General features: G+C 41.4%; 1 protein-coding gene across 2 annotated transcripts in view; it reads right to left on the reverse strand.

Moving 5' to 3' along the window:
* The window catches only part of DUSP16 (dual specificity phosphatase 16), a 96,203-nt gene extending 75,219 nt beyond the window's left edge, over positions 1-20,984 (reverse strand). For both annotated transcript variants that reach the window (XM_044996031.1, XM_044996041.1), the window contains exon 1: positions 20,522-20,984. The gene's annotated coding sequence lies outside the window, so the exon portion shown is untranslated. The remainder of the gene's footprint in view (positions 1-20,521) is intronic.
* Positions 20,985-21,746: the final 762 nt, after the last annotated feature.

The raw sequence follows: 21,746 nt of genomic DNA on the forward strand, positions 1-21,746 counted from the left end.
GACCAATCCTATTCAACTTATTCATAAATGATCTGGAGAAAGGGGTAAACAGTGAGGTGGCAAAGTGTGCACATGATACTAAACTGCTCAAGATAGTTAAGACCAAAGCAGACTGTGAAGAACTTCAAAAAGACCTCACAAAACTAAGTGATTGGGCAACAAAATGGCAAATGAAATTTAATGTGTAAAGTAACACACATTGGGAAAAATAACCCCAACTCTACATACAATATGATGTAGCTAAATTAGCTACAACTAATCAGGAAAGATCTTGGAGTCATCATGGATAGTTCTCTGAAGACGTCCATGCAGCGTGCAGCGGCAGTCAAAAAAGCAAACAGGATGTTAGGAGTCATTAAAAAGGGACAGAGATTAAGGCGGAGAATATCTTATTGCCCTTATATAAATCCATGGTATTCCCATCTCTTGAATACTGTATACAGATGTGGTCTCCTCATCTCAAAAAAAGATATACTGGCATAAGAAAAAGTTCAGAAAAGGGCAACTAAAATGATTAGGGGTTTGGAACAGGTCCCATATGAGAAGAGATTAAAGAGGCTACGACTTTTCAGTTTGGAAAAGAGGAAACTAAGGGGGGGAATATGATAGATGTATATATAATCATGAGTGATGTGGAGAAAGTGAATAAGGAAAAATGTTATTTACTTGTTCCCATAATATAAGAACTAGGGGCCACCGAATGAAGTTAATGGACAGCAGGTTTAAAACAAATAAAAGGAAGTTCTTCTTCAAATAGCGCACAGTCAACCTGTGGAACTCCTTGCCTGAGGAGGTTGTGAAGGCTAGGACGAAGTGGGTATTCACCCATGAAAGCTCATGCTCCAAAACGTCTGTTAGTCTATAAGGTGCCACAGGACTCTTTGCTGCTTTTAAAGGCTAGGACTGTAACCGGGTTTAAAAGAGAACTAGATATGGAGGTTAAGTCCATTAATGGCTGTTAGCCAGGATGGGTAAAGGGATGGTGTTCCTTAGCCTCTGTTTGTCAGAGGGTGGAGATGGATGGCAGGAGAGAGATCACTCCCTCTGGGGCACCTGGCATTGGCCACTGTCGGTAGAAAGGATACTGGACTGGATGGACCTTTGGTCTGACCCAGTATGGCTGTTCGTATGTGTATATTGGACAGAGTGCCACCTCACACAGGCAGAAGACAGAAAGACATAACAAGGACTTGGAAAATTTACGGTGCATCTCTAGCCTGAGGAATAAGCCAGGGGAAAAGAAGTTGCTTGTGCTGATCACCCTCTCCCCAACTGCAAAAGTCATAGCAGTGCAGCTGAAAAGGCTATATGCTGTTTATTCTGTACTATATTCAATTCTTTTTAAACAAATGTTTAAAAAAAATGCAACTGACTACTAAGGATTGTCAGATAACTATTTCAGTGTAGGAAAGGCTCACGGACAAGAGGGGAAACAGACTACAGACATTGCACTTTCAATGCACAGTAACCACAACTGAAACAGATTTTTCTAAACGTATAGTAATCGTAGGTGTTACTTTGCAACAACTGATGAAAAACCTCAGACGTTTTTTTAAAAACTGGGTGGTGTCCCTTAAATAGGGATCCCAGTACAAGAGAAGTGTTGCAAATTAATCAATAATTCATGCCATGTTACTGCACACACCTAATTCTGGGCTCTAATTTCCCCAGCTGCAAAACCTGTATGCATGCATACATGCAGGAATCTCTCCATCTCCTCCAGGGATAGCGAGCAGGTTGTGTCACTGCTCAGCACACCTACCAGGTGACACAAAGTGGGTTACAACAGCAGTTAAAGATGCTACATGATGGAGGCGAAGTGACATTACAAATGTTACAAAGAAGAGACTGTAGGGAAATAAAGTGTGAAGATTTTCATAGACGAAAGCGTAGGGAAAACCCCAGTCTCTTCCCACCTTGTCTAGTGTGACTGGTAATTCCTGCTTAAGGAAGGGGGGAGGAGGGGAAGGAGGAGGAAGAGCATTTGAATGATTTAAAGAACACTGTGCTTAACCTGCACAAGAACTAAGAGGTGGTTTCAAGAGTCTTGTTTCATTATGATGTATAAAAGACAGCCTGAAATGTTGTGGGTTTTCCCCATTAAAATTCATGTTTTACCTACTCTGATTTCCTGAAAGCTTATGGATAATATCACAGGCTTATGATGCCCCGAAAACCAACCAAATTGACTGGGTGTATTAAGAGAAGTGATTTTTACACAGACCATTTAAAAGGTGAGGGAGGTGGGGTTGCACTACAGTATTTAATTCCTATGATTAACAAATAGTTAGGAATGGCAGTGCCCCCACGCCATATCTCTGGGGCCTCCAACTGAGAGCTTCAGCAAAAAACATACTAATTTTTAGGAGTAAAATGTGGGGGTGGGTGGAAAACATACAGACACACACACAAACTTTCAAACCTTCTATAAATCAAAATGAAGCCAAAGAAGTGGCACAAATCTGCTCTTCCTTCCTCCCCCCTCCCATTTCAGGTCACCTTCCAAATTGGCTTGAAAGTCAATATGAGTAAGCTGGGAAAGGGGTCACAGTTCACTGTTTCTCCCGCTATCTATCTGCATGCTGTTTCAGGCAAGGTTGGGCAGTGATTACACCAACTCATTTAATGAAGGCTTTTCTTGCAACAGAAAAGCAGTAACATAGGGTTTTTTTTTAATGCCATTCAGGAATGGTTTAACAAGCTACAAGAATGAGAAAATCTGCTGTGGGGTTGATGATTTCCCCCCCCACCCCCACCCATCTATGCTCAGAATAGAGGCAAGTCTGTACACCTGCCATACTGATCCTCACGAGATTGTTTTGCATGTTTTGCAGTTTGCTTACATCTCCACCACTGGGCCCTGTGTGCACAACACACTAACCTAGTAATATAAGCTGCCCAATTTCAAAACCATTGTCTCATGACCTGTTTGTAACTTGCCATATAGGCAGAACCTTACCCAGGGCTCCTGCATGACAGCTTGGTTAGGGATTTTAGCACATCTTCATTACAAATGTAGTTGTGTAACAGAGGGCCTTGACTCTCCTTTTTTAGTAGCATGGGCTGCTCAATATATTCTCTTTATTCTTTCACCACTGCCAGACTCTGCACATCTATTCACCCTGCAGTAGAATCTCCTTTCTAATTAATGAAATGTCAGGGTCTACTAGGTAAAGCAATTTCCACTAGAGGAGGGCTTCTTGGTCAGGGGTCCTTAATATCAAATGCATTAAACACCACAAATAAAGATGGAGCTATTCTGGTGACAGTGCAGTACAATTCTATTTTGAATGTATGAGGTTGGGAAGAGATTCAAAAGTGAGGAAATTAAAACCCTTAGTCTCAGCATGAAAGCTACTTAAACAAACCATAAGCATTATAGAAGGTGTGCATACCATTTAACAAGGAAAAGAAGCAGGAAGGCAAGGGGGCGGGGGGAAATATTATGGTTAAATGGCAACATCCAAGGGGTTATTCATGACAAATGAGTATGCCTCAGAAAATGACAGGTTTCAGAGTAGCAGCCGTGTTAGTCTGTATCCGCAAAAAAAAACAGGAGTACTTGTGGCACCTTAAAGACTAACAAATTTATTGTAGCATGAGCTTTCGTGAGCTAAAGCTCACTTCTTCGGATGTGAAAATGGAAATCCAAACCCAGTGGAGCAAATAGAAAGGAGCATAATTAAACCACGGCTGGTGAAATGGAAGTGTGGGAGACCAAAAAGTTAAAGATATAAAAACACTAGCATGAAATTCTTTAAGTGTACAAAGATTAGAGAATTAACAGTTGCACTGGATCACAAAGGGGCAGTTAAGGAGAACAACAGTATTGCTGAGAAAGCGTGTGGGTTTTTTAAAATTAAGCTTTACCACACAGGACACTGGGAAAATGCTTTCCTGAAAATAGTAGGCCCAAGGTAGGTTAGATGAGGTACTGTTAGACATCAATGTGTTAAAACAAATTGATTAACTAGTAATAAGTCACCAGATCCACAGGATCTACATCCAAGAGTTATGAGGGAACTAAAAAAATGAAGCGACTGAGCTGAGAAAAATATGCACTCTCTCCTTAAAAATCAGGTACTTCAGAAGGATTGGAGAGAACATGTTGTACCTATGTTTGCAAATGTACAAAAAGTAATCCAGAGAAGTAAGCCAGTGAGCCCTTCTTCTGTACCAAGTGAACCGGCTAATTCTACTTTTAGTTATTTCATAGACCATTTAGAACATAAGACAGGAACAAATTGAAACCACTTTGGCAAAGGAAAATCATGGCCCTCTAACATATTAGATTTCGAGTACGTCAAGTGTCTTAAAAAAAAACAAAAAAACCCCACCATTATTTGATGGGATTTATTTGGACTTTCCAAAAAGTCTGACAGAGTCCCTAACAAAAGGCTATAGAAGGAATCTAAATCATGGAGCAAGAAGTAAAATATCACCATAGATTAGATACAAAGAGACAAGACAAAGTAGTTAACTTGGCAAAAAATGTTAACAGCAGGGTTAATGTTTTTGCCACATGCCTCTGTTTTAGACCAGTGTTGGTTAACATTTATTAATGACCTGGAAAAGGGGACAAGCAGTGAGGTGGCAAAGTTTGCTAGTGACAAAATTTAGATTAGACAAGGCTACTGTGACGAACTTCAAAGGTTCCTAACCAAACTAGGTAAACGGGCAGCATAATACAGATGAAAGTCAATGTTTACAAAAGCAAGGTTGGAAGGAATAATTTTAATGACCAGTTTCTAAATTAGCTGTGGCTGTCATGGAAAAGAGATCTAGGCATCATTGTGGAATTGCTCAATGAAAAACGTCTAATCAAATGCAGCAGCATTCAAAAACCAAATGCTAAGAAAAAAAACTAAAAGTATTATCTGTTTTATCAATGGCATAGCCTCACCTGGAGTACTGTGTTCAGTTCTGTTTTCTCTCTCACACACACAATATTTTATAGACAGATATAGCTATAGCCAGAGACCTAATATTTAATAATATTTTACCGTCTGTCTCTGACCATTTTTAATATGGTCAGAATTAGATAAGAAAAGTTATTACAAGTATGGAAAGACTTCCAAATGAAGAGAGACTAAAAAGATTGGTACCATTTAGTTTGGTGAGGGGACATGGGGTATACAAAACAATGGTATGGACAAGGTAAAGTCAATCACTCCTATTTACCTATTCTCAAAATGCAAAGACACAGGGAGATTTCATTTTCATTCAAAGTCAAATCAAGTCTGATATTTAAAAAAAAAAAAAAAAGAAGACGACTTCGTTGTCTTCTCTGGGGTTTCTTGCACATTCTTCTGAAGCATCAGGTGCTAGCCACACTCACAAATAAGATACTAGATTAGAGGGACTTGATCCAGTACACCAAATTTCTGTATTTCTACCTATGGAATCACCAACACCATTTCCTAAATGTTCCTTTGAGACCTCATATCCAAGTGCTCTCTGAATCTCAGCCCAACCCTGCTCAGCTTGTGAAATGTGAAGAGAACACAACCCAAGAGCAACCGCAAGACAGTTAAAAAAAAAAGTTTAAATAAACTAATAGTAAACAGTTTCTAGTAACATGCTGTCCCTAGATCTATTTAAACTATGGTTTTATATAGCACTAATTCAAAAATATTCCAAAATGCTTTATATATGGTAAGCAAAGAGCAGAAAAGCCAGTAATTTTAACTAAGGCAGTGAAACTGAAATTCATCCTCACATGAAGACTATTTGTAATATCTCTTGGGAGACCAAGAGATTTAAAATGGATTATAGAAGTCTTCAGACTTTAAAGCACAGCCAGTTCAATCCAGTCCTGATGTGTAGTGACCAGTAACAGTTGTCATTTTACAGCTTTTTAGATGGACTATGTGAAATGAATTTGTTGTTTCAGTCTCATTTCTAGCAGACATGTCCAATCACAAAGCCACAACTGCAACTATTGGCTGTCTCAGCAGAGAGGCAAGCACTGAATAGGTATGGAGAGGGGAAAGCTTTCATGCCTTGATGGTCCCTCCAGGACAGACTAGACACAAAGCGGGACAGACTGTCAGCTGGTGCACTGAAGTTAACACAGTCATGTTAATTTACCTCAGTTGAAGATCTTGCCCATTGATCTTTGGTCAGCAATAGAAGAGCAGGCTGGTTAGAGGTCAGAACAGAGAGGGGGAGAGAATGGTTTGAGGGATATTTATTTTAACATGTAGAGAAGTTTTATACCTTTGATATTTTGCTTATAAGGAATCGATCAATATTTTTCTGTTTTGTGTGTTGAGATTGAAGCTTTTTGGAGCAGTGACCATTTCTTCCTATGTGTTTGTACATCACTCAGTGTGAACCCTAATAGAATACTAGATTTAAATAAAAAAAATTAATAAATAATGGCGGGTGGTCTGCTGAAGCTAACACAAGCACCACTGTGCCTGCTGTGACTAAAGGGCATCAGTCTCCTGGATTGGACATACACCTCTACTTCGACATAATGCTTATAATCGAACTTGCTTTGATCCACCGGAGTGTGCAGCCCCGCCCTCCCCCGGAGTACTGCTTTACTGCCTTATATCCGAATTCGGGTTATATCGGGTCACGTTATATCAAGGTAGAGGTGTATTTTAGAAGCACTCCAGATCACTAGTCACATATACTGTATCACTTAAACTTTAAGTCATGTTAAAGGCAAAATTTCTCTTCCATCTGAACTAACCACATACTTATGTTCTGTACAGATGTAAACATCCAAGGATAAATGGGGATGAAGGGGAAGGAAGTAAATCATGCATTCATCAGGGAATCAATTAGTGAAGACTAATAGATGCACCGTAGAGGGGGGATTTATATATGATACTTCTTTACAGGTGCCTGAGAGCAAGCAAGTTATTTGTGGCCTACTGTCCTTGGGTCTTAAATAAATAGAGGCCTCTCCAGATGAAGAGGTAGGCTGTTTTTATGGTGTAGCATTTAAAATGCAATTAATCTGTTGGTTGCCTTTCTAAGCTTTGCTGTTTAAAATCCATAACACAAGGCCAGGAAAAATATAACCTTCCCCAAAAGCAATCATATATCCCAATTCCACACGCAGGATTTTGAGTGTGCCTAGGGTGACTAGACGTCCCGATATTTGTTTGTCCTACGTCCTGACCAAACATCGGTTGGGACGCAAATTGTCCCGATATTTTGCCTTCCGGCACACAGGGGGCTCATGCCCCCCCGCCCCTCCTTCCCCCATTGGATCCCTCCTCAAATCCCTGCCCTGGCCCCCCCACTCCCTCCCTCACTGCCCTACTGGATCCCTCCCCAAATCCCCGCCCTGGCCCCGCCTCTTCCCCAAGCATGCTGCATTCCTCCTCCTCACCCCTTCCTCCCAGGTTTGCGCTAATCAGCTGTATGGCAGCACACGCGCTGGAGGGAGGGGGGAGAAGCAGGACAGAGCAGCCAGCTCAGGGGAAGTGGAGGCAGAGCGGAGGCGAGCTGGGGGGGGGCATTGAGCTGCCGGTGAGTGCTCAGCCCCCACCAATTTTTCCTATGCTCCGGCGGCTCTTGGTTGGGGTTTTTTTTGCGCTTTTGTTTTTTCCTCCGCCGCCAGCTCTTGGGTTTTTTTTTGTTGTTGTTGTTGTTGTTGTTGTTGCTCTGCCGCATCCCAATATTTCACATCTCTCATCTGGTCACCCTAAGTGTGCCTATTATATTATGATGATTTAAATTGAACTAGGACTACAAACTTACAAAAACAATATGCTCTTAAAAGTAACTCCCACTCAAAGCAAGCTAGTATTAAAGTTTTTTTACATTCTCTAGTTGGACCTGTAGTATTTGCAATACTGAGCCTATCAGAAACTGTATCTTCCTATACTTCCTAAAATATTGTTGGACTACATCTACTGATTACCATATATGAATTGCAAAAAGCCTATGTTAAAATACTGTACCAAAGTTGGGCTTTGGTTGTTGTTGCTGGGCTTTTTTTTTTTTTTTTGTTGGGTGTGGGGGGGGGGGGAAATACAACCTTACTCGATACCTTCTAGCACAATGCTACTAATCACAATGAAAATACCTAGTCACCAACCTAGAACCACACTCTCTGTAGTTTAAAAGAACAAAGCCCAAATTGTATTACAACACTCAAACATTCCATTTTAATAGCTTTTCCACCACCCGCCCCCCCCCCCAAAGTGCACAACCTCTCCTTTCCCCACCAGGTTTCACTCTACTTTTCCTCCCCATACTAGATCATAGTGCATCTTTTCCTGCACTGTCTCCACTGTCTGTATCTCCTTTTGTCTTCTTCCTTCTGTCTCCTTATATCATGCCTTCTCTTCCTCTAAATTGTGTTCCCTACTTGTTCTCTCCCCCGCCCCCCCTTATTTCATCCCCATTATCCTAAACAGCAGCAGCAGCAAAGTCAAACTGGCCTTATTTTCATCAGTTTCACCGCTGACCACCTGGCTGTGGACAGCCACAGAGGAAACTGGCAAGACTGAGCCATTTCTACCCACTGAAGGTTGGAACACTCTAAGCAGCAGCATAGGCATTGAAGCTCAGTCTGCAGACATGGGAAGATGGTACGATACATCAAGGTATATTTGGTTTATGTTGGCAAAGTTATCTATACAACCATAACAGCTAGAATTTTTTTTTGGAGGGTGGGAGGGGGAATGGAGGTAAAAGAATATGGTAGCAGTTCTGTTTATGTTTTTGATTTGTTGGGAGGGCAGATGTTTTGTTTTTAATTACTATAGCTTACATTCTGCAAAAGCTGATGGTATCTGATGGAGGGGGTACTTTTTAAAAATCCTACTTTCCACAGGTAAGTAGAATTTTCAAGTCCAACTGTAACATATGACAGCCTACTTCTGACAGCAATAAGAGACATTTCAAGAAGAAATAAGTTATTTTCCCCCATATTAATATAAGAGTGTTTTAGGAGGGATAGAACAGAAAAGTAGCAAATATTTCACTAAAAATAATGGCTGGCGCTCCTGAAAGGAGAGGTTACCAGATAGGACAAACAACACAGAACAAATCCACCAATGCAAGAGATTTCTGACATAACTGTTCCAAAAATCTCTGTGTCCTATCCCCCTAAGCATTGTTTATTTTCAGATACATCTCAAAACAAACATTTTCTCCCACTTCAAAGATACACCAATTCAGCAAAGAACCTATTATACCTAAGACCCACTGACTTCAATAGGACTTGAGCACTTTGTTTAGTTAATCACAAGCTTATGTGTTTTGCTGAATCAGGGCCAGAGACAGCACTTGTCCATATTAAGGACAGACTTTTGCTAAGGAATTTTTAAAACCCCTCACCCAGACCCCCACAAAAATTGCTTATTTTAATTAAAGTATTTCAGTAACCTAAGTCTTTAAAGATTTCACCCTGGTTTAAAATGCCCTAAAGGCCATTTTTCTGGCAAAGCAGATGGAGTTCTGTAAGAAAACTTGGTACTCTTTAAAATTCCTAAAACAAACATTGTGTCTCTTTAAACTAGTGTTTGCTAACAAAATGTCACTATACTCAGCTATTTTTAGGTGCTGCTAAGTGATGGCCTCATAAGTGCCTACAACCCCAAACAATACAACCCAGAGGTTTCTTATTAGAACAAGGGTTGTAGGCTAGCTCTCAATTGTTGGGTCAAGTGATAAGATTTCACCACCATCATCCCCTATATCCTTTCCTACTCTACAACATGTTAATTATAGACTGAACATGAGACCTAAAAGCCAAAGGATCAAGAAATATCCTGCCTATTTTGTGCATAATCTTGAATATTTGTGCCACAGCTGGATTAGAAAAAGAGGTTAGTCATTCAATAAATTTCAGAGAGAAAAAAATTATCAAAATACTACATCCCCACCTCACCCCCTCAAGGTTTGAGTTAAAGGAAAGATGTGTTCTCATTCAGCAATGAAGACATTTCATACCCACCTAAAATCAGATGTTGCCATACAGACTGTTTGGACAAAAATAGCTACATATGCTTGCTTACTACACAATTAAATACGGCACACAAAGGACTTGCCATTAACTTTTTTGTCCCTTAACAGTCAGAGGTCATTAATAACTCATAACACTATTAGAGACAAAGAAAGTACCTAAGCCTCCCCATTGCTTTTCTATAGGTTTCATCTCAACAAAAGCAGCAGATAGAATATTACTGTGCATTTCCTCATACCAGAATAGGTCACACCTGCACTATGTTGTCAAATCACACCACATTGGTTCACAGGGTAAAAGATTTAAGGGCTACTCAAGTTTGTCCAAAAAAGGCAGAAAAAAAAGCCACTGGGTTATGTTGTTTAGGCCCAAAACGTGTGTCTCGCTTAATCAGTACAATGTCACCCTCCCACACCAAAGGCAATAATGTGTGTTAACTTTTTCAAAGTGCCTGCTACTCTACAGCATGAATAGCTGATTTTCCATTTGTCTTCTGCTATTCTGGATTTGATCTTTGGACTGTTATATGGAACTCACAATACGTTAAGCCTCTGTGCTAAGACTGGACATCTATATTTTCTCTTAAGTGTTTTTCTCCCTTGCTCAGCAGTCAGGACATCTTTATGAGTTACATGAGAAGGGAATAGTTTTGTTTTGTTTTTTTAAACAGAGTTCATGTTATACTATTTGCTCTATAAATTTTATTTGCAAGATGCACTAAAATTGGAGAAAATTAGAGGTAACTCTTCCAATGAGGGCAATTAATGTACTGATGATTAACATCCTACCACTACCAAAGGAGGATTTTGGAGGGAGGGGGCACAAGTCAGATCTAACTCTTTTCTCCAAACTATTTTGGTAATCAGACAAATGGCTGAAAGCCTTCAAAAACAGATTCCCCTGGATCATTACAAAATCCAGAACAGACCGTGAACATGGTGCTCTTCTCTTCAAAAATATTCAGGAAGGCATCATATGTTTTTTAACTCTGTCGTCATCACAAGGGAAGGTGATTGTTCTGAGGCAAAATTTTAAAGTTCTGGCTCTTAAGAAAAAATGACAAGGCAGCACAATGACTAAGCAGGTTTAACTATATAATTGACAGTATGTGGCTGACACAATGAAGTGAGGTGATATTTCTTGGAAGTGAAAGGAAGCATAACTAGGTGTTCCTTAACCACCCCTTCTGGTCTGGCTCCTCTTTAAATAAGAAAGCACACATTGAGCCTAGAAAAACAAAATCCAACACGAATGGAAGCTATTGGATTGACAGCTCTACAGGAAGTTAGGCAGGCTCTTAAATGTCAATTGAGATGATTAAATTTAGCTGTTCTTTACATTTTGGCCCCAATGTGCTTTGTAATTTTAAAATATTTTTAACAAGAGTACAGACGCCCCCCCAACTTACGCAATCATCCCATTCTGGAAAGCCTTGCATAACTCAAATTTTGCATAAGTCGGAAATGTATATCCGTATGTTACGCAAAAATTTCTGCAACTCAAAAATCCTATTTCTGGCTTATGGAACTTTTTCCGTAAGTGCGAATTTGCATAAGTCAGGTCTTGCGTAACCCGGGGAGCATCTGTAATAGGATAATACAAGGATACTGTTGTTTTGCTGGCCATGCTCTTTTGCTCTGGGAAGTATCTAGTCCTACTTTACTTGTGTATTGATTGCTGTGTTAGGGTGTAAGCAGGGTAAGGCAGAGACGTGACCCAAACATCAACTTTTAAATCAAGTGTAGCTGCAGCTAGTTTTTCTTTTAGCAACTGGTTGCATTGAATTCAAAGGTGGAAGGAGGATGACTAAGGTATCATTAAGCACATACATCTACTTTTTATAGAATTATTTCTCATTAACTGATGTGGCTTTATAAAATTTGAATTGGAGTGCAATTTAGATTTTATATAGTACCTTTCATATATTCTAAATAGCATTACAGTCATAAACTGGAAATTGGTAGCATGGTTGCTGTTTAGGGAAACACTGAAGTCATAACATGCTCTTAAACAGTTCTCACACACAGCCTTCAGAATTAGAACCCGTTCCAACAGAGAAGAGAACAAGTTAGTCAGAACAGTCGGATTTATCTTAGACTGCTAGAATATATTAGGGGCTCATCAGCTTTTTACTTACAGATACCCAGAGTCACGCAAGACCTTAACATCTTATCTGAAATGTGGCACTAAACTTGCCCCCAACCCTACCTTTCCCCCCATGCATACTACACTGCAGTAGCTTCATTGGCCTGAAACCCAAATCCTGGCATGAGACAGGAGCCTTTCAAACCAGGAGTGAATTATACAGATAGGATGTCGTTTCATATTCCATAGAAGCAACAAAGAATCCTGTGGCACCTTATAGACTAACAGACGTTTTGCAGCATGAGCTTTCGTGGGTGAATACCCACTTCTTCGGATGCAAGCAGTGGAAATTTCCAGGGGCAGGTGTATATATAAGCAAGCAAGAAGCAAGCTAGAGATAACGAGGTTAGATCAATCAGGGAGGATGAGGCCCTGTTCCAACAGCTGAGGTGTGAAAACCAAGGGAGGAGAAACTGGTTCTGTAATTGGCAAGCCATTCACAGTCTTTGTTTAGTCCTGAGCTGATGGTGTTAAATTTGCAGATGAACTGGAGCTCAGCAGTTTCTCTTTGAAGTCTGGTCCTAAAGTTTTTTTGATGTAGGATGGCCACCTTAAAATCTGCTATTGTGTGGCCAGGGAGGTTGAAGTGTTCTCCTACAGGTTTTTGTATATTCCCATTCCTAATGTCTGATTTGTGTCCATTTATCCTTTTCCTTAGAGACTGTCCAGTTTGGCCGATGTACATAGCAGAGGGGCATTGCTGGCATATATTACATTGGTGGACGTGCAGGTGAATGAACCGGTGATGGTGTGGCTGATCTAGTTAGGTCCTGTGATGGTGTTGCTGGTGTAGATATGTGGGCAGAGTTGGCATCGAGGTTTGTTGCATGGGTTGGTTCCTGAGCTAGAGTTACTATGGTGCAGTGTGCAGTTGCTGGTGAGAATATGCTTCAGGTTGGCAGGTTGTCTGTGGGCGAGGACTGGCCTGCCACCCAAGGCCTGTGAAAGTGTGGGATCATTGTCCAGGATGGGTTGTAGATCCCTGATGATGCGTTGGAGGGGTTTGAGCTGGGGACTGTATGTGATGGCCAGTGGAGTCCTGTTGGTTTCTTTCTTGGGTTTGTCTTGCAGTAGGAGGCTTCTGGGTACACATCTGGCTCTGTTGATCTGTTTCCTTATTTCCTCGTGTGGGTACTTTAGTCTTGAGAATGCTTGGTGGAGATTTTCTAGGTGTTGGTCTCTGTCTGCGGGGTTAGAGCAGATACGGTTGTACCTCAGTGCTTGGCTGTAGACAATGGATCTTGTGGTGTGCCCGGGATGGAAGCTGGAGGCATGAAGGTAGGCATAGCGGTTGGTAGGTTTTCGGTATAGGGTGGTGTTAATGTGACCATCACTTATTTGCACCGTGGTGTCTAGGAAGTGGACCTCCCGTGTAGATAGGTCCAGGCTGAGGTTGATGGAGGGGTGGAAGCTGTTGAAATCATGGTGGAATTTTTCCAGAGTCTCCTTCCCATGGGTCCAGATGATGAAGATGTCATCAATGTAGCGTAGGTAGAGAAGGGGCGTGAGTGGACGGGAGCTGAGGAAGCGTTGTTCCAGGTCGGCCATAAAAATTTTGGCATATTGTGGGGCCATGCGGGTGCCCATAGTGGTGCCACTGATCTGGAGATATATATTGTCATTACATTTGAAATAGTTGTGTGTGAGGATAAAGGCACAGAGCTCAGCAACCAGTTGTGCTGTGGCATCATCAGGGACACTGTTCCTGACAGCTTGTATTCCATCTGAAGTGTGGGATGTTTGTGTAGAGAGCCTCTACATCCATGGTGGCTAGGATGGTGTTTTCTGGAAGGTCACCAATGCATTGTAGTTTCCTTCGGAAATCAGTGGTGTCACGGAGATAGCTGGGAGTGCTGGTAACATAGGGTATGAGTAGAGAGTCCACATATCCAGACAGTCCTTCAGTGAGAGTTCCAATGCCAGAGATGATGGGGCGTCCAGGATTTCCGGGTTTGTGGATCTTGGGTAGTAGATAGAATAACCCTGGTCGGGGTTCTAAGGGTTTCATATTCCAGTAATTAATAGCGATTTAGCCTTTAACAAGTCATACTATAAAACTAAGGAAAAGAGAAGAAAAATGAAGTACAGAATCTAATTTATCAGGAGTAAGGGGTCGGGGGGAAGCTGCCTACAAATTCTCTCCTCTTTTGAGAGCAACATCTATGCTATCCATGCAGAGCCAAAGCCGCCTAATCCAGCAGGCTGAATACATACTAGTCATTCAAACCCAAGAATGTGTGCATAAAAGGAATTTCATTCAATTAGTCTCTGTTGTCCTCTTCATTTTATGCTCTCTGCAAAAGTTCTCAGTCACATGTTGCTACCATTTAGCACTCAGGTCAATCTTTTTGCCTCCCATCACCACTAAATACTATCAAACACTGAAGACAAATATGCAAGGGCATTTAAATGAAAGACCATATGTGCAGAAACCCATTAATCTATAATTTAGTCACTAAACAGCCCCATTTCACTCACAGAGCAAAATTAAGTACAGCACAATGAAACTAATTATCAATAGCTTGATTTCAACATTAAGAGATCTTGTCCAGTAGTTTAGGGCTGAAATTTGACCTAACTTAAAATAGTTAGTTTTATGGAGAATGTCTATTTCATATTCTATTTTTTGTAGGTTATCATTCAATATTTTAAATGAGATTTATCATAAGAAAAATAGGATGTATTTTATATTTTATCTAAAAAATTAAAACTTATGTGAGAAAAAGATGGAACACAAACAGATCAATATTTGTTACATGTAAAAAGAAAACAGTCTTGCCTTAAACATGAAATATTATAAACAAAAGGGTGTGAAAACACATTTGAAAGAGTCTGTGTAGTGGGTTTAGTCGAGTCATCGAGAATGGGTAGTTATAGTTTTGATGATCCTATCTGTTATATAACTATTCTAATATTGTGACTGAAGAGAAATGTTTAAAAGTTTGCTGAAGGTGCATGACTCATGTTGTGTTAAATAAAGGTATAGATTTAACTAAGGATTTTCTCAGCTAAAGCACTCTGTTCACCAATTCATTTGGCATATTTATGGACCATAAATGCTATAGCTAATGATTCAGTTGGTTCACACAGTGCAAGAGAAGAAAAATCAGAAGAACTGCAGTGTGTGGGACTGGGAAGATGGAGGAAAGGTAAAAAGACTAAGAAAGGATCATTCTGCCTACCTCACTGCACCTCAGAAGTTTAAAAAGATACAACCACACAGTGCAGTGTCATAGCAAACCTTCTAGCACCAATGGCAACTTTCTTTTGCTCTCTTCCCTGCCTCTCTAGCCTGGCCAATTATTTCACTTAGTTTCTAAATCGCAGGAGCATTTCATAGGGACACAAAATGGAAAGAAGCCAATCTTCTCAGAGCCAATTCTGAGTAGGTCAGTCTTGGCTCAGTAGCAGACTACAGAGTGCAGCAGGAGACGCAAGGCTTCCCCCCCACCCTTTCCTCCCCTAGATGCCGACTTGCTTCTGGCACTGAGGAAAAATAACGTACTGGTGGCCAACAAGGTCATCACTAGAAATGCCAGCAGCTGCCAGCAAGCCAGATCCCTAAGCAAACTAAGAGATGCTCTGACTAAACTACAGAAATTTAGAAAGGACAGAGCCAAACTTTCCCTTAAAATACATGTTTATTTTTCTTCAGACATTAAATGAAAGTACTAGAGAGAGCCCGAAAGACCAAAAAACATCTATCCAGAGGTACAGCAAAGGCAGCAGTAGTGGGAACATTCCTAGCCCAGCAATGTGCTTCAACTCAGAACCACCTCTAGTAGTGAAGGCAGTTCCGATTCCAGGCCTGTTTCTCCACTCTGTTGCACCAGTTGTAGCCTGGTAACTTTACTGAAATTAATGGAGCTACACTATTATATAACTGATGTAACAGAATAGAGGATTTGGTTCTTCAAGTATCTACTAGAAACATGACAAAGACTCACGCTTCACTCACCTCAGAGAGATAGCAATGACTTCCAATCATTACTGTGCTCAGCTGGGTTGAAACCAGAGCCGGACACAAGAGGCTTTACATCAGTGTCAACCAATAGCCACATCTTTTGACCCCACCTTTTATTCATGCAGAACTTACACACATGCCACATGTGTGTTAGGCCAACAATTAACAGTCATGAAAAATGAATTTGCCATTTCCTGATTATCAGTTTACTCAGAAAACCAGGGCATTATTATATTTTTTAATAACCACACATGCCCAGGCAACACAACAAAATAGCCACAACAACTCAAGAGATTTAAAAATAAAAAATAGAGACAGACGCAAGCTAGATTATACCCTTGGAATCGGCACATAAAGGGGCCCCTCTATACACAATCCATGTGGCTCGTGGGACGGAACCCAGGTTTTTTCACTGTGTAGTAGGGGAGGGTATGTGCAAATTCCGACCCCTCAACCCACTGGTCAAACTCCCCCAGTAGAAGAATACAGAGGGAATTCAGATACTCTCCTACATGGAATTTTCTGGTTCCTATATGGGCATTTTCACAAAGGCATCTGATCTGGCCCAATCTCATTGTTGGACAACATGTTTCTCAGTTTATTGTTGTTTTTTTTAAAGTAGTCCAAATGAATTATTTGGCGGGGGGGGGAGGGAGAAAGGGAAGAGAGAGAGTGTTATGTTCGGTATCCCCTCTTAGAAGAGAAAGCTGCTGGTCTGACCTACCTTAAAATCAAAAGGTGCACTGACAGCCTGGAACTTATGACTTAAAGGTGACAAGTTCCCTCTGCCAGGAACCGTCTCCCTCAGAAATGCACTTATTTTAGCTTGCCTTACTTCATTTCTCTCTGCTCTGGGGCTAGTTGCTCCCTTGATTATATGATTTTAAAATACAACAATGACTAATAAACCAAGCCACACAGCTTAGTAACCAAGGAAGATAACTCTGAACCAGTACAGCTAGTTTGATTTGGTTCGCCCTAGCAACTCCATGGTCTGTCATGTGATTTGTCCACTTGAGATGGTCAGCATTCAGGGCAATGCCCATGATTTCCTACTTGTTAGTACAGCACCAGGCAATAGTGGAGTGAAAACTGGCCTCCCCAGCCTCAGTTTCCTTGTGAGCACCACTGAACGCTAGTTAGGCAATCACAAAAATGCAGTATGGGGCACATCGCTAATTAATCTCTCTTCTCAAAATGCAGCATGGGGATGCACGGGACTGAGTATAGACAGAGAAATAATTTAACAGAATACCCTAATGGTGCAATGAGCTGTGCCTGGGCAGAATCCGAAGTCCTAGAGCTCATTTCAGGATCAGAACCTAGGAAGGGAAACGATCCATTTCTTTTGCCATTCGGTAGGATTTACATGAAACCTGAGGTGGGGAAGCCAGTTCTCTTCTTCAGCCTGAAGTCAAAGGTACTGGCCAGTCACCACAGCCACAATTTTTTAAGTGCAGGTCAGTATTGTGCCTTATAGCAGTAAACAACAACATTTCACTTGTCCACATCAGGTTTTTGTTTGCCTGGCAACAGGATTTTGATTCACCTCCAGGTACAGGAGCCTGAAAATTAGCTGGAATTAGTTTATCAGCTGGACAATACATTTGAGACATAATAAGGTTTCCAGAGATCCTAAGGGGACCCTAAATTAGCTCTCCAAAGCCTTAGTGAGCTGAATTATTTAGCTCCGTCTCCGATAGAGAGAAAGAGGAACATATTCTGCTCTTGGTTACACCAGTATAAATCCAGTAACTTTATTTGGCTCCATTCACCCTGCATACCACCAGCTTCTGCTGGAAGAAAACTGAAGCATAGACTTTCTGCCATGAGAGTCCTGTTTGGTGCTGGAGCTTGCAATTGCATATGGCAGCTATAACCATAACTCCACCCTTCTACCAAGGTCAAATGCCCCTGCTAGGATAGCCATCCCCACTGGACCAAGAGTGTGCACTTTACACAATCAAAGATGAATCAAGCCCATTTATTTCCATAGTTACTCTGATGCAACTATGGAGTGATTTTGTCCCAGTACTTTCATTTAGAAACAGAAAACTAGATCCATCAGAGTCAAAGATATTTATTTTGAGTAAAAAAAACCCTGATCTAGATAAGGAATAAAGTACACTGGATTTTTAGAACACTTGAACTGTCTTTTGAGACATTAGCACATTTAATATTAATTCCACCCCAAAAAATCCTGCTGCTGTCACCTAGAACTTACACTTCCTTCTCCATTACTTTTGCTGTATTTAAGAAAACACACACACTATCAGGATACGTGCAAGCACCACTGTAATAAGAAGCTTACTGCTTAATAGAAGCTTAATAGAATATATTAAACCTCTTGCAAATTTCTATTTTTGTATGGAATGTCTGCCAACGCCAACAAGCATATCTGGTCATTGTATGAACTCTTTGGGAATAGCATATTCTTTAAAATTTTCTCCAGTTTCCAGAAGCTGAAGCAAAAAAAAAGAGAGAGGGGAAGTTCCTCCTCCTTCCTCCCACCCACCACCAAAAAAACCCTATATGCTTTTTAAACATACACACTTCCCTCATATTTCATCTCAGGAATAGGCTTGTGAATGCTCCAATTTCAAGTGAGCCAGCAAGGTGAACACCACACAAAGAAATTAATCCTTAACATTTCTCCACCCTCCCTAAAAATACACTCCTTTAAAATCCAACTCCTCTTGTGCAGTTGTGATTTCATAAGTTCTGTGTCCACCGAACCACATGCTGCCAGGAACAGAAACACATTCTAAAAGCAAGATCACACACACACACACACAAAATCAGAGAGAACCTGAAAACACATATTTTCAGTGAGAAATAGCTCAAAATGCCTCCAGCAAGTTTAAAGTGTGCATATATATTTATGTTATAATGGATATACACCAAATGTTTCGGCAAAAATTAGCCATAGCCGAAACAGTAAAATGTACTAGTGATGCCTCTTTCATCTGGTGGGTGGAGGAAGATGAAGAGAAAGAGGGACAAGAGAATACACATATAATCAATTTGAGCTGCAATAACTGTACAAAAACATATTAAGATTTCTTAACATCTTAGTGCCCTTCATCTTAGATGTAGTTTACTAGTTTTGAACACTGATAACACCACTGCTGGTCAGGTTATGCAACAGAGGTGTCACATACACCTTATTCAGCACATGTTGATGTGTGGAGGTGTTTCCTTCTCCCATGGCTTCTTAAAACATTCAGAAAATGATTCCAGGGAGGGCTTGAAGTAATATAAAACACCAATCAAGCTCTTTTCAAAATCACTATATTTAAAATGGAATCAAGCTAACGTTTCACAGGTAACTTTTTTTAAGATTCTACCTCAACCCTCCATTTTGTTGGCTTGCTTAGTTAAAATATTTAGTAAAGTTCAAGGCAGTACTTTCACTCATGTTTAAAGTTTTGGATAGTACTGTAAAACGAGATGGTTTTTAAAAAAAACCTTAATTGTTTTAAATAATTCAAAACATTTGAAATCATGAATTCAAATTACTGTTTACTAAATTTGAAGGGGGGTCAGAAGCACTTATTGTTTCTGGAAGCAAAAACAAACAAAGTCAAGAAATTCCCAAAACATCCTCCAAAGGTTGTTTTATTTAATACACTTAATGTAAACAAACTACCTAACTTTTTGCTTGTTTTTAAAATCATGCTTTTTCCCTCCTCACACAAAAGGAAGCCCTGCTTTCTCTCTCTCTGTCCCTCTCCTTTAAAATCTGGGATTTAAGACAGGTGGCTATGTACTTTTTCCAAAGGTGAATTTAAAAACAAACCAAACCAAACCCCATACAACCACAAAACAGCTTGCAGTGTTTAAGAGAATCAAAAACACACAACAGTTAGGAACTGGTACTTTTTTAAAGCCTAAAAAGTGTCTCGGACTGGCAGCTCATCTGTCCCCCCTTTCTTCCCATATGAGGTGGGGAAAGGGACTGTAGACTAGTGAGGACCAGAGAAACAAACCTTCCAATAAAAAAATAAGGGGGGGGGGAATAAAAGGATTGTGGGGAAGATGAGGAGAGAGCATGGAATAACATCATAACCCCATCACTATTAGCAGCTTCCACCACCTTCCCTGACCCCCAATTCATTTAGCTGCTATCTCCCTCTGCTCCTAGGGCCTACACGCTGAAACACACACACCACCACCAGAACACAAGTCAAGAAAACTACAAAGCAGAACACTGGGGAAGAGGAGCAACCCACCCCGGAGATTTTAAAGATTGCTTGCAAAGAGATCACAGATCGTATCTCCAGCCCACCCTAGAGTGGTGTCCCTATCGCACTGGAGGGAAAGAGGGGGTGACTCTTGTGGGGGGCTGCCCCTAGGAACCCGGGGAGAAAACTCCCCCAAACCCTTTTGCCAGCCCCCTCCTTCCTCTACTTTCTTTTCAACACTTACTCTCCCCCACCCCACGTTTGTTTCCTGAAGAAGGGAAAAAAAGTTACCACCAGCTTCTTCTCTACTGGAGCTGCTGCCAGACCCAACTTTCTCTCCTTCCAGCCGCTGGGAAGCTCCAGGCTGTTCTTCTTCTTTAAAACTTTATTCTGATCTATTTAAAGGGGGGGGGGGAAGAGAGAGAGAGAGAGAGGAAACGTTTGGAGCTTTTCTTCCTCCCCCCCCCCCTCCAGATGGCTTGAGAAAATGAAGGGGGGGAAGAAGGGAAAAAAAAGCTGCGAAGGGAAAAAGAAAGTTAAAAAGGCTGAGGTTTCCAAAAGGAACCACACAATTACTAATAAATGGCTAGAACAAACAGACACAAGGAGGAGGAGAGAGAGAGAGAGAGAGAGTTTTGCTGGTCAGTAAACTTCAAGCTGCTGGGATGAGGTCATTGGTGTAAAAATAAAGAGATGGCGTCATTTGAAACCAATCCCAGTGAATGAACTCAGCCTGGGGGAGGGGGGGGCAGAGGAGCAGGGTAAGGAGACAGCAGCAGCCACCTCTGGCAAAGCAGCCCCTGCTCCTCTCTCTCTCTCTCTCTCTCTCTCTCCCCCCACAGCAGTAGCTCCAGCCCCCAACTCTGGCTGTGTCTCCCCCCCCTCAGCACATGCTTCAAGTGAACCTAATGCTGGTATCACGCCAGCGCTGTCTGGCTTCAGCTTGAAAGGGGGCGGGATTCACATTTCTTCCCCTTGGACTCCTGTTTGAATACTTTGTTTCTGAGGCAGCCCCTGGGAGGAGCCTGGAGAGCGGCGATACAATGAGGGAGCTATTCAAATAAGTTGCTGCTGCTCTCCCTCCCTCTTTCCCGCCTCCTCGCCTTGCTAGCTCTCCTTCCTTCGCTCCTCACTCCTGCTCTCTTCCCCAGCCCCGGCCTTCTGCTTTCTTCTCTCCCTTTGCTTCTCCTGCCTCCTACTGCTCTATCACCTTCTCCCTGCCTCTCCTGTCTCCTTTCTCTTCTCTCTCCTGGGCTTTAGCTAGCCCCTTCTCCATCCTCCTCTGTCTCCCTTTCCTGCCTTCTCCCTCACAGGCCCATTTAAACCAACCCTGCCAAGTCTCGGCTGGGCACCATGTCTATGCTAGGGAATTTTACCACCAGCACCAGCCCCAATTCAATTGTACCCTTAACACAAGCAGGAGCCCTTGTATTATATGCTCACAACACCCCTATAAGGCAGGGGAATGCTATTAAGCCCATCATAGAGATGAGGAATAGAAATACCAAGGGTATAT

This window comes from Mauremys mutica, chromosome 1 (assembly GCF_020497125.1).
Source record: "Mauremys mutica isolate MM-2020 ecotype Southern chromosome 1, ASM2049712v1, whole genome shotgun sequence".
NCBI lineage: Eukaryota > Metazoa > Chordata > Testudines > Geoemydidae > Mauremys > Mauremys mutica.